This window comes from Rhopalosiphum maidis, chromosome 3 (assembly GCF_003676215.2).
Source record: "Rhopalosiphum maidis isolate BTI-1 chromosome 3, ASM367621v3, whole genome shotgun sequence".
NCBI lineage: Eukaryota > Metazoa > Arthropoda > Insecta > Hemiptera > Aphididae > Rhopalosiphum > Rhopalosiphum maidis.
Genome location: NC_040879.1, coordinates 57,091,387 through 57,105,686, shown reverse-complemented (window position 1 = coordinate 57,105,686; position 14,300 = coordinate 57,091,387). Strand labels below are relative to the sequence as shown.

The window sequence follows — 14,300 nt, the reverse complement described above, 5'->3', positions numbered from 1 at the left end:
CGGTTTTATGTTCTTGTAATTTTTTTTTTTAAAGAATTTTATCCTAGTATTAATATCTAAACAACTGAAAAATTATTCATTCATATTCTGAACTAGGGACATCAAAATTTTCAAAAAATTGATCTACTTTAAGATTTACTATAAAATAGAGGATGAAAAATGTTCATTATTAAAGGAAAAATTGAAGTGACATACTTGGTGAATCATCCTGTAAGTATATATAAGTATGTGTGTAAGGGTATGTGTTATATATTATGATCATCACGTCATTATTGTTATACTTGTCAGATATGTTACCCCATTTCGAAATACAAGGCGGAGGCGTAGGGTGATGACTTTAATAATAATATATACGATTACCTATGTTCATATGAATATAATATAGAATGCACGATATACAATTATTTTTATTTTTACCCCGACAGAACTGAACTAGAATTATTGAATTAAATTACATTGCACGTTTAAATAAATAATATAAAATTTATTATATTCTATATTCTATTCCATTATTAATACATTGATTCTATAATGGTTTTTTTGTTTTTTCTAAAAATACCTACGTAGACGAATGTTCTAGAAACATAATGTCGTCTTTATTACATTTCTTTGACTTTTGATAAAATCGTGGCATAAAATCGTAAAAACTTACGAAAAATACTATGTATGCACTTTTTTTATAAATTTTCCATCAGGTCGTTAAAAAATGTTCCGTATTTTTAAACACATTTTATTGAAGAATATAAAATTGTTCTCAAATTGTTTTATACCGTAATTTTTCATTAAAAATCGCTAATAGATACTATTCTGAAAGTTATAAAATAGTAAACTATACATTGTTTTGTAAAAACTAACCAAACTTACTGAGAAATAGTTATTATATATTATGAAATTATCGTAGATGTTTATTGTATATTAAAATACATGCCAACTAAAACAAAGTTACGGAGGCTTAAAATTTTTATTTATAATATACAATCTATCTTTATAAACTTAAAAATGTAATAATTTAATAACAAAAATGAATTGTAAATTTGAAGTATATTTATTAAAATAGAAAAAGAATACTAAAAACTCCTCTCATTATCTTTGTTAGAATACAATATAAATTAATCGTAGTTAATATGATAATTATTATTCACTCCCATTAATGTGATTTAGGTACTGAAGTCATCTCACGAAGACCTAAAACCATATGCAATATAATACAACAATATTTACAAAAAGATTTTACCTAACCTTCGATTATTATAATTTTTTAAATCAAGTATATAGATGTAAAATATACTCAACCAAATAAATATGCTTTTAACATATATTATTATAAACTTGTATATACTACAGATACTCTGTGTATAACAATAAAACAATTAATAACTTACTATAAGTACTACAGAAATACAGAATATCACAAGTATGACAAATAGTAGTGATAATAATCGTCATACAAATAGCAATTACTGAATTATCTAATTTTTAATATCACATCACATCCCATTACTATAGGTAACATTACTTTTATAAATATTTTGTATATTATATAAAACGATCTAGGACAATTGGACATCAAAAAAAAAAAATATATATATATATATATATAAATCAGTAAATAAAATTAATAATAAACCATTTATAATATTTGTATTTATTATAATAAGTCAAAAATGAATATAAAATATTTAAATCAAAAATATATATAAATCAAATGTTTTATTATAATTTATAATAGGTACACCAACAATTAAAGTACAATATCAAAAAAAGTTATTTGTATTAATTATATTTATATTTATATTTATATTTTTATTAAAAATATATATAAAATATATAAAAAAATTGTTTATTGATTAAAATATCTAAAAACTTTATGAATTTCAAACATAAATAGTTATTTATAGTTATTTATAGCTTATTATTAATAGTTATAGTTATTATCTTATGTAATAAATATTAAAAAATGATCAACATTTTATTTTAATGTAGAGAAATATTTTGAGCGATTCCGCGTAAAAATGATATTTTAGTTCTAGTGCCATACTTTTGAACAATTTTTAGGTTAGATTAATACATTTTGTTGATAATCTATTAAAATATTATTTATTTTCTTTATATATTTTTTTACGTCCAAATGTCCCCACGTCCAAACTCTATATTCATAAATATACAATAATATACATAGGCATAGAACAATCATGGTATATATATATACTATATAGTTCCCATTAATCAACTGTGTTATTACATCAAGTTCTTTTTTTTTTTTGAAATTGTGATGTTTATCAATAACTATCCGAAATTTAGAAATATTTGTAATGTTTTATATCTACGCGTCTTCTACGACGAGTAATTATATTTATATTTTCTTTTAAATGTTTAAATAAAATGTACAAATACAAATACAATATAGTTTATTCTTTCAAATTATTTGTAAATGATTCTATCATTAGTAAACAAATAAATTACACCAAAGACCTAACCGGTAAAAGTTGTCTATACACCCTGAGTTTATTATAATAATAAAATTAAACTATGGTAATGGTAACACGTTTATTTAACACGTCGTTTGATTGAGCGTGACTGATTATAACTTTATTCAGCTAACGTGTGTTATACACTCCAACATTATTTTGTGCGTTTTCACATTCCCAAATTTTATCTTCAGGACAGCGCTGCATAGGATTACTTTTATTATTATATTCGTTGCTGCGGTCGCTACCTCGTATATATAGGCACTATGTATACTACCAAAATTCTACTACCGCGCGAGTTGGTTTTCTCTCCATCTGCTGAGTCTGCTATTGTATTTAATGTATTAATGTATATAATAACAACAACTATAAAATAAGGTAAATAATATTAGTGATAGTCCCTTGAGAATGTATGCGCGCGTCGTGGATTATGCGGTTGATACTCGTAATTATTATCGTTATATTATGCTACTATGTAACAGACATATTACGAGTATACTAAATCCATATAACCTTATACCGACATCACCATGTTACGTATACGTCAATATAAACGTATGAATAAGTATGGTATTTTTTCAGTTATAATAATTAATTAAACATTAATAATTAAAATGGTAACAATAATAGATTTAGTTAAAAAAATAAAATTAATAATAGAAGTTTTAGTATAAAGGTAATCTGTTGATACTCTATATATACGTATAAATATTAAATGTATAAATTTCTTTGCACGTTTACCAAAACTGGATTGGAGGGAGAGTTAACGGTGGCAAAGCAAAAAGCCATAATATAATAATAACAATGACGGCAGTAGTAAAAAAAAGTACTAACAACAGTACAGCGACGGCAGTAAAATAATAATCGTAAACATAGTAGCAGTAGCATAGTGGGTCTTATATAGTCAGAGGGTGTGGTGAAAAGTAAAACTGAAAGAGGAATACAAGCAATGGGACCGTGAAGGTAACATTAACACCGAATAACAGTTATTCGAGTGAAAAGTTTTCCTTCTCGTGCCTAAGTCCGGACACATGGCATTGTTATATTTTTCGATTTTTGAGAAAAATAGTTAATACTAGTATCTAGTACCCGCAACCTGTGTTATAAAAATTGATAGTCTTACATAAAGTTAATATACATAGATATTTATATCAAGATACAGTGTTATTATTAAGATATAAAAATTGAAAATTGGGAGCTCAATGCGACAATATACAATAAGGTGATGTGTTATAACTTCTATGCTTTGTAATAAATTATTTTAACCAATTCAATTAACATTTTAGACGCACCACCCTATTAATGATTATATTATATGATCAAAATAATTCGTATTATTTAGGTTACACTAAGTATTACAGAAGAATAAAACATAACAATGTTCAATATAAAATTTATTAAAACGAAGACAGAAATAATTTATGTCATTACTTATTAGTTATTTCCTTATTGGTTATAAATTTACATTAAATCGTTATAAACTATGATCGCAAGTATTGATTTTGTAATAATATATGTTTTTATTCATTTTTTTCAGAAAAATAAAAAATATCCATTTTAATGCAGCACCATGACTATTGATTACAAATTGTATTTAATGCTTATTTTTTAATTTTAAATTAGTACTGGTAGAAATATCAAATAAATATAAACAAATGAACAGTTAATAAATATAATCGAGCTCCTCTTTAAACAAGAAATTAACCACTTTTTAGTGTAAAATAAATTATGAACTGTATAATCAATCTTTTATTCTAATAATTTCGGTTCAAATTTAAAATAAAAATTAGCATTTATACAAAATAAGCGTTTAATGTCCTCAGATTGTGATGTAAGTTAGTGCATGACGATATATAATTGATATTAATTATATTAATTGTAGAACTTGTTTCTTACTAAACAAACACTTCTATACGTACCTTTATTATGTATATATATATACATAAATCAGGTGATTGCGAGGTCCGATAAATTAATTATGTATTACTAGATAATATATTTAAATTCAGTGAATATCTAATAATAATGAAAATATTATCCATTTATGATAAATATATATTATACCTTATAAACTTTGAACAAAATAGATATTTTTATACAAACGTACTCGTATTATTACACGGTAATAGCAGGTTACATTTTAATGTGAGATTTTATTTTAATATATTTAATAGTATAGTAGGTGTCCAGAAGGTCAATATAATGGACGTATTAAATTTTAATTCAATGATATACCATTGTATAAGAGAAACGATTCTGAGCGGAGACAGCCTGTCAATCTGTATCACTAAAAACATTTCATGATATGTTTTTTAACATTGCTATATAAGTAATTCATTTTACAATTAGTATTACAGTATATTGTTTTTATTTTTGTTAAAAATATTGCATGTTTTTTATTTTCTAATTATTATAATAATAATAAATATAATTTATATCATATTATTATATTATTGTCATAAATTGTTGAATCAATAACATCGTATCGTAAAAAAGTGTGAATAGTTTTATGGTATAAATAGGTGATATCTTAAAATTAAATTACTTATTTTGAATATGCTATTGCGTATGCCGTATACAAACATTCATTACATACGTAAATGTTCCCTTCGAATAATGTTTTTAAATTATAACAAAATATCTAACATTGTTATTTTTAATTGAAACATGTACTATTTCTAAATTTTAACCTTAAATTCATATAAAAATAATTGTGTATACATATTTTTTAAATTTTTAAATTTAAATATTTATTTAGTAAACTTTAATATCTTAAATATAAAAATTATTTTTATGAATTTCTAACTACGAAATAGTTTGCACATTTTTGCGATTTTGATAAATCCCGCCAAAATTCTAACTTTAAATATATATAAAAAAAATTTGCATATGTATATTTTATATTTTATACCAATATATAAGAACAAATTATGGGAATTTTAAATATTGATTTCTTTTAAATTCAAACTAGATCCAATTTTCTATCTAAAACCAACCTCGAAATAGGAAATTAAAAACAAAAATGTAATACTTATTTTAATACACGTTATTATTAAATGAGTATGTTCATCTCTCATTTGCTTAGAATGTAAAATGCAATGCAATTCTAATATATAATTTAAAAAAGGTTAATATAATAATAACCATTTTACTGTAACAGCTATTTTTCAACTCTACTGCTATAATATTAACGATTATTGAACTCCAGGTCCAGAACGTAATAAATCCGAGTTTTAAAAAAAACTAATGTGTTTTGTAATATGTATGAGTACTAATTATTTTAACTACTAATATAGGTAAATCCATAGTCAACTACATAATATGCATAATAATATAATATATAAGTAATAAAAATAATTCAAAATATACAACACAACATAAATATGTACATAAATCGTACTATAAATTATTTTACAACAAAACAAGAAAATTGAAAATTAAACGGAATAATGGAAAATAAAATCAGGTCGTAGATTTTTTTACCAAAAAGGGGACTCATATGTTGTAAAAATTGAAATGTTTGAATGTATATGTGTTCTAAAAACTTTTATTTATTCTTATTTCTAAACAAATTTTTATTTTACTACTTTACCAGCTTATTATGTACATATTCATTCCTTAATATATATTTCATCTGATTTTATATTATTGTATACACTAAAAAAAAAAAAAAGAATAACAAAATTAAATATTAACTACTACTATAAAAAATCATCACGAGTTATAACTTTTAATACATTTCAATGAAGATTTACATTTATTTTACATAAAATAATCGCTTTAACAAAATATATTTTAATTTATGTGTATGATCACATTGTTTAATAAATTAATAACATTATTATCAAACAAAATTTAAAACATTGTTATTGTAATAAAAAAATGTAATTTAACTCCTAATATCCAAACAATTTGTTTCTTATTAACCGACTTCATGAATTTGTATACTGAACAATACAATTATACTTATTTCATTAAAAACTTTATTCCCTCAAAAAGTATAAAGAATTATTATCTCAAGCAATTTAATATTTTACTTGTGTTGTCAAGTTTTGCATTTATATAGTATATATAACTCGGAGGAAAAAAAATTAACGTATTAAATCTAGCTCGTCCCACACATGTATAATAGCGATTGACATTGATAATAATAATAAAAATATTATACTATATCATTATATTATAACAGACCCCGTTAAAATGTTCAAGAGACGGAACATGGAGAGTTAAATTATGGTATTCAAATATTATAAATTTATAACTATTATATTGTCTATGGGGGCTGACGTTGTTACTAGGTATTTATTTATACTATCACAAATAAAATATTATATTGACCTCCTCCACCGTTATTTTATTATAAGGTAGCTAGTAATAGCCACGTCCCGGACGTTGCGATGTCGAGACCGGGAATACTACAAAAGAGAATAATATAGTAGCTGTAATACGAATACGTCGCTAGCCTCCTTTTATTTATTTAACTTTTGATTTTTATTTCTTTCTCTCTTTTTTCTTTTTGTGGGAGCGTGTGCTTATATTATATATATATCTATTTATACACACACACGCGCGCGCGCGTACACGTATATATAAACGGTAGGAGATGCAGCGGGAAATACAGTAGTAATAATAACAAGTGCGAATCTCTACTGCGTGTTTCCGTCTTTGCAACGATAATAGTAATAGTAAAGAAATAAAAGAGGAAAAAAAGTTTAAAAGAAAAATAATAATAAAAAAAAAAGTTTTTATTATTATTATTTTTTTACGTGTAAGTATATAATATAAGGTACAACACGTAGCGATAGTTAGCCGGCTAAGAAAGTCTTTGCGGGCCGGTAGTAAACGTCGTCGTCAACGATGTAACGGTTTACACACATTACTAAATTTAAAAATATTAAAAGCAGAGAAACTTCATTTTGCTTATATATTATATACACGTGTAGATAATCAATTGCATACATTAGTATTGTATACGACTTAATTATAAATAAATAATAATAATATCTTAATTATACATATGGTAAACACAATAATAATATAGTTGTATGACTTGTATGGATATTATTATGATATTTTATTACGAGTAGGTATACTATACTATAGAATATAGATTAAAAATATATTACTCACTTTAACCGCGACTGGCGTGCGATCCATCATCGACGTCCAGCTTGCACGATCTCTCGACACTGTCATCCGCCAGCTCGGTCGTCGTCATTGCCGCGTTCCGCGGGAAAATCTAAAACGACATCGGACTTTTTTTTTTTTTTATCAAAACGTCGTGAAACGACAAAATAGTTCGATTAATTTTCAATCGCAGTGGTACACCGTATACAGCGTAATAATATTATACACTTATAATAATAATACGTTACAATTTAAATTTTAAACATCACGTGCGATGTATATTATACTTTTGTGTTGAGCCGTTAAATTTTGCAGAGAATAAAAAAAAGATCTCAATTGATCTCGCGCGTGATGATTTGATAGCACTAACAACAATAATAATTATGCAAATAATTAAAATAATATATATTATTACATTACAATATTGCGCAAGACATTACGACGATGACGATATTGTGCGCCGAGAGACGGTCATATAATAATACGTTATCGTACACTACAATAACGTGTGGCAGCGATAAACGTATTAATATTATAGTCGTGGAGACGAGACCGGCGTGCGCCGCAGGGCCGGAGCAGCAGCGAGCACCCCGTGCAGGACGACTCTGCGGACCGACGATTGGAGGGAACTGACGACGACACCACGACGGACGCACACAACCGAACCGATGTTGCCGCCTACCCGCCCGCCCGCCCGGCGACGGCAACACGCGTGCACCGCCACCAGTCGTCGGTGTACCCAGCGCCGCGAACGGGGGCGCTTTGGCTGCCGGCGGTGGAAACGTAACGGTCGCCGTGGTCGTCGGCGCGACGCTCTTCCGGTGCCGATCGCTGGCCCGCGGTCCGGTCCGGTCTTGCCACCGGTGCAGGTGCAACGTCCGTCGCGAGTTAATCTCCGCCGAAGAACGATCGCGGGCCGCGATCAACAACAAATAATAACGATATAATAACGACGATAGATTGCCGCGTGTACACGACGACCACATCCCTCCCGCTACTCCCTTCCCCGCCACCGCAGCTATATGCAACGACACCGATCCGAGATTAATCGGCAAACGATAGCCGTTTACGCCTTATGCGATATCCGCGGCGCGTTGTTATACCTGAGAGACGAATAAATGTTATATGTATACAATATAATATTGTTATGTATATAGGTGGCGACGGTCGAGGCCTAACGCGGTGCGCGGCGGCGGCGGCGGTGGCGGTGGCGGCGGACCGATTCTTGGCTTTCGGACAGAATATTATTACTTACTGCCGCGCGTGTGCGATAATAATATTATATAGCTCCTCCGGCCCGAAACCTCAACCGCTACAATATTATATTATATTATTATAGTCGAGAAATAAACTACATAATAATATTATAATATACTATATTACACTACTACTGCTACAACTGCCGCCGCCGCCGCCGCCGCTGCTGCTGCTGCTGTTGTTGTTGTTGCCGTACACTTCACCGATACCATAATAAACGGTATTATTCCCCGTAACTGCACCGTATTATAAATGACCGTTACTTATATAAATTACTTTGCATAAACCGTAAATAATTATGCATATATACGCACGTTAGTGCTATGTGTGTGTTTGTGTGTGCGTGTGTGTGCGTGTATACGCGCGCGCGTGTGTGTGTGTGTGTGTGCCGTTTCGTCGTTTAACGTTATACATATTAAACGAATGTATCATAAATTTAACTCGGTTAAACCGTTTTAAACTCTCGCACTCGATTTCGTGGACATGTCATACATTAACTATATACGGCCACCGTTAATTGTTAATGTAATCAAATCGATAAATAATATAACTACTTTTCCACTATTGTATACACTGTATACGTTAATATATATATATATATATATATATATATATATATATATATATATATATATATATATATGTATATGTATACAGTATACTATATACGTATAATACGATAGGTATATAATGCATTATACACATAACGTATTACATACAATAATACGATAAAATATGATAAGTATTTACAGCTATACACATTGGCATGAATAAGGGAGGGAGGTATAAAAACAACTACTTCGATTCTTTTCAAATCAAGTAAGTGTACTAATAATAGTAGGTAAATATATGATTTTTTTTTCTAAAATTTTTAAATTAAACTCAGTAAATTAATAAGAAAAAAATGATTTAAGATTTTGTTGCTGTTTCTTTTGGTAGATGTAGACGGTGCAGTATTTATGATATAGATGAAAAACGCACATGTAATATATACTCGTATACATAACCGACGATAAGAATTGTTGTTTATATTCTTGTAGAAAATTTTGTAAGATAATAATTATAATATATGATCCGAAGTTTGCATACAATAGCCTATTGTACAATAAATATGTAAAACACAATTACTTGAATGTCATCGATAATATTATTTTTACCACTTTTTTTAATCAATATTATCGGGTGGGGGAGGGTAATCGAGTCCACCCAAAACACTTAGGCAATTCGCGCCTACGCACGCTGTATATTATAATAATATTGGCGGCGTGTCGAACTGCGTCGCTAGCGTATATTTTACACAGAGATACGGCGCAGCACACGTTAGGTAATTAAAAAACAATTAGCGCCGATGTCGGCGGTGGTGCTCATTATTGTCGACCGAGGAGACGCGACGCGTGGCGTTATCGTCATCGCATCACGAGTCGTTTGTGAATTATGTGTTTATTGTTTGTTTTGTTTGTTAATAATACTGCTACGCGTCGTGCGTGCGAGAGCAGTGTGGTGTAGTGCTCGTCCACAATATTATAATCTAGTGAACCGGAATCAAATCAGGCCCCCGTTATTGCTGCAGACGGCGAACAACAATCAGCCGCCTTTATATACGCCGTTTAAAATATAATACCGTGCACTATATAATTCTATCTATATTGTTTTACTACAATATTTTCATTATAATACTGCAGTCATCCGGCATCGTCACTCGTGCCTATTATTATTATTATTGTAGGGTGGGTGGTATTTGTGGCGTGGCTAAGGGCCAACCTAAATTTGATAAAACAGTACGAAATAAAAAACGATTTTGCCCAAAACAACTAAATGATATATCATATATATTTATATTAGGGGAGAAAGAACTTCACGCGTCTTGCTCCTGTTTGCTTCGCCTAGGTAACTCCTCAGTATTTTTTTTGTTTTAAATACACCCACTAGGATGTTTTATCAAAAAATATTTTTATATTTCAATGTTCATAATTTACTGTATTTTTTTAATTATTTATTATTTTAAGATAGGGAATCCTACACCTACAGTATATTCTTAATTTCATTTTCTTACATTTAATCAATCGCAAACAGAAATAAATAAATATACAATTATGATTTTAATATTATTAATATCTGGTAAGCCATGCCTGCAAAAGAATTGGTTCAACCTTCCTAGGATCGTCAAAATCGGTCGAGCATTTTTTGGTTCTAAAGATCTCAGCCAGGCATACAGAATATTATGCATAATAGCTGCTACACATATCTAAGTACTATACTAAGTATAGTACTCTTACGACCCATCTGAAATCCCGAATAATATATGTACCAAATTTAAATTTGGTGTAAATTGGTTAAAAACTATGGATTTTGCTTATACGTTAATAAGATGTAACCAGACCATTATCGTTTACTTTTTGCTTCAGTTGAAATATTATAAAATTCTTCTTATCAAAATTATTGTCAATTGATTTTTTAATGTATATTTTTATATTGTTAATTATTATTAATTAATTATGTTAAAAATTTAATAAAAATTTAAAAATATATTATTCTTACTTTTAATAAAATTTTACCGTAGTTAAATTTATGGAACCGAACAAGAACCAGAATCGATGATTTTTTAAGAACTGTCCCATTCCTATTTTAAACTTTAATCATACAATTTACTTCTTATAAATAATAACTGTTACTCAATTTTACATTTTTATAGTATACTTTTCTTAGCCTAAATGACAAAATATAATACTATACAGAAAATTATATCCAATCATAATAACTATTTTATTATATATTATAAGTATATAACCAATAGCAACTCTATATATAGACAAAAAAATATTCGATTTTCGTGTAAGTTGAAACAATGTTAATATATGAGTCACTGTATAGCGAACCATATAATATGTTAGATAATGAAGCCACAAACCCCTATTCCCAAGGAATCTATTGATATAACTTTTAATGAAAACTGTCCAGTTGTTTTTAAATATACGTAGACAAAAGAAGAAACAATCATGTATTTGCCTATATAGTGTATAATATCCTATATAGATTTTTTGATTTCCGCGGAAATTATACAACACCGAAATACAAAAAAACAACACAATACTTTATTATATAATAGGAAGAAACAAAGCGCTCTATGTATGTTAGCTAAAAAAGACTACTGTATAGTATAAACATATTAGGATGCGTACAATATATAAAATGCCAATATTTTTCAGCTTCGAAAGAAAATTTAACATCTGTTGATGTGATGAGGTGTTCCCGGTTCCATGAAGAGGCATTATGGAAATTATTAATTATACAAGACCACAACTATTGACAAATGGTATTTAGTGGTGTAACTTGAATACATTTTTTTTTGTCTATGTATCTAAAAATATTGTGGTGAAAGAGATGATACTCCATTCTTATCATCAAACAATGTATTAATAATAAATCTATTTATGTAAACATTAAATATGAAGTATATTCCCTTGAAATTGCTATTGAACAATTTTAAAATTTGTAAAAATACATCAAATTATTTCTATCACTGCTATTCTTATTACAACGAGCAAAACTTAAAGTGAAACTACTAAAACATTACTTAAACCATAAACAGAAAAATAATATAGATTCAGGCAGTAATGCATAATGCTGAAGAAAAGTTGCTTACCATTTTGCTGTACGGTAGGTGTCATATAAGTCACTGTGATGGGTGCTTTAAAAATGAATTCAATGATATATTATTAAATATATTATGAAAAATGATTTTGAGAAGAGACAATCTATCAGCTTGTATTAGTATATTTAATTTTAAATGAATTAATAATTTATATTATTTAGATTTATTTTACTATCAATATTACAACAAATTAAATTAATTTTTTTTTGAAAACATTGCATTTTAAAATAAAATAATATATTATGTAAAAGTTTTATTTTTCAACGACATTAACTTAAACAAAAATATGAATATCGTGAATATATTCATGGTTAATATATATAATCCCATCCAATTTTTAACTTGAAATGTCTATAAAAAAAACATTATGCTTAAATACGTTTTTAGATTATTTAGTTTATTAAAATAAAATGATTATGTGGAATTTAGTGGTAAATTTTTATGCATTTGTATTCAACCGAAAAAAAATTTACAAATTTTAGCGATTTTGAGAAATTTTATCGATATTTAAACTTGAAATGCTTATAAAAATAAATTAGTCATATTGTTTAAAATATTTTTATAATATCTATAAATACAAATTATGTGTGATTTTATTTTAAATTGTAAATTTTTTTGACTAAGCAAAAACTGTAATCATCATTAATAAAAATCAAATTAAAAAAAATTTCAAACGTCTATAAATAACTCAAGAAAAATAAAAATGTTTTAAAAAAAAATTCGTGTACAGAAAATATTATAAATATTTGATAAAAATAGCAAGATACCTAATCCATAGTTATTTATATTCGTGTTACAGTCCTTACACCAAAAAAACAAATATAGCTAGAAGAATATATAGTTGTTTTACGGAAAATTATGCAATGTCATAAAAAATAAAAATATGAACAACTTCAGACGCTCATAAAAAATTAATATAACTTAAAGGTAATTTTTTAAATAAGTTGAAAACTTATAAAAAATCTTGTATAAAATATTTATATTTTAATTACTGAAAAGAAAAATATTTATGAATTTCTTACACCTAATTGTACTATTTGTACAATATAATGAGATTTTGATGAATTTTTTCGAAATTCTAAGTTTAAATGCTTATAAAAAAATATTGACTATATATTTTCAATATTATTTAATTTATAAAGAAACTTAACTTACGAAGAATATTCAATTTATTTGACTTAGAAAATATTTTTTTATTTCTATATATATATACATAAAAAAAATAAAAAATTTTAAACATACATAAATAACTTAAAAAGAATCAAAAAATTATCATGTAGGTATAAAAAATGATTATATAAGTATATAGTTAAAATTTGAAGTATCTACAATAATTTCTTTTCATCTTACACTAAAAAACAAAATCGAGTTTATCAAAAATTGGATTTGCGTAAAAATTTTCATTTATCTTTAATTTTTTTTTTTTATTAGTCTGAGAGAATTTTTAATTTTAACTTCTTTAAAGTACAAACTAGATCTAATTTAATGTCTAAAATTACACTCCAAGTTAAAAATTGAAGTTAATTTAGAATACTTATACTGTGTATATACAAAATAACATACATCATTGTAAAATCAATACATCCATCGCTCCGCTGAGAATCTATAAATGTTAAATATTCAATGATTTAAGTTTTAGCTTAAAGCGGATGTGAGAGGAAAACCAATTGACATCCAGATTACGCATATGACCATTCTAGTAATGTAACTTAAGAATTTCGGATCAGAAAAAAACAGTTTTAACGGGCCTTCACCGGGAACACTCCCTCAAGAAGGGTAGTATCCAGGAAATCTAT

At 27.2% G+C, this 14,300-nt stretch overlaps 1 protein-coding gene across 2 annotated transcripts in view; it reads right to left on the bottom strand.

Annotated features, from left to right (window-relative positions):
* Positions 1–8,165, bottom strand: part of LOC113556591 — a 62,763-nt gene extending 54,598 nt beyond the window's left edge. The window contains exons 1-2 of one of the 2 annotated variants that reach the window (XM_026961636.2): positions 8,011–8,165; positions 7,599–7,707 (exon numbers count right to left, since the gene is read on the bottom strand). The gene's annotated coding sequence lies outside the window, so the exon portion shown is untranslated. Of the gene's footprint in view, positions 1–7,598; positions 7,744–8,010 lie in introns of those variants that run through there. The other variant, XM_026961637.2, reaches the window with a different exon arrangement.
* Positions 8,166–14,300: the final 6,135 nt, after the last annotated feature.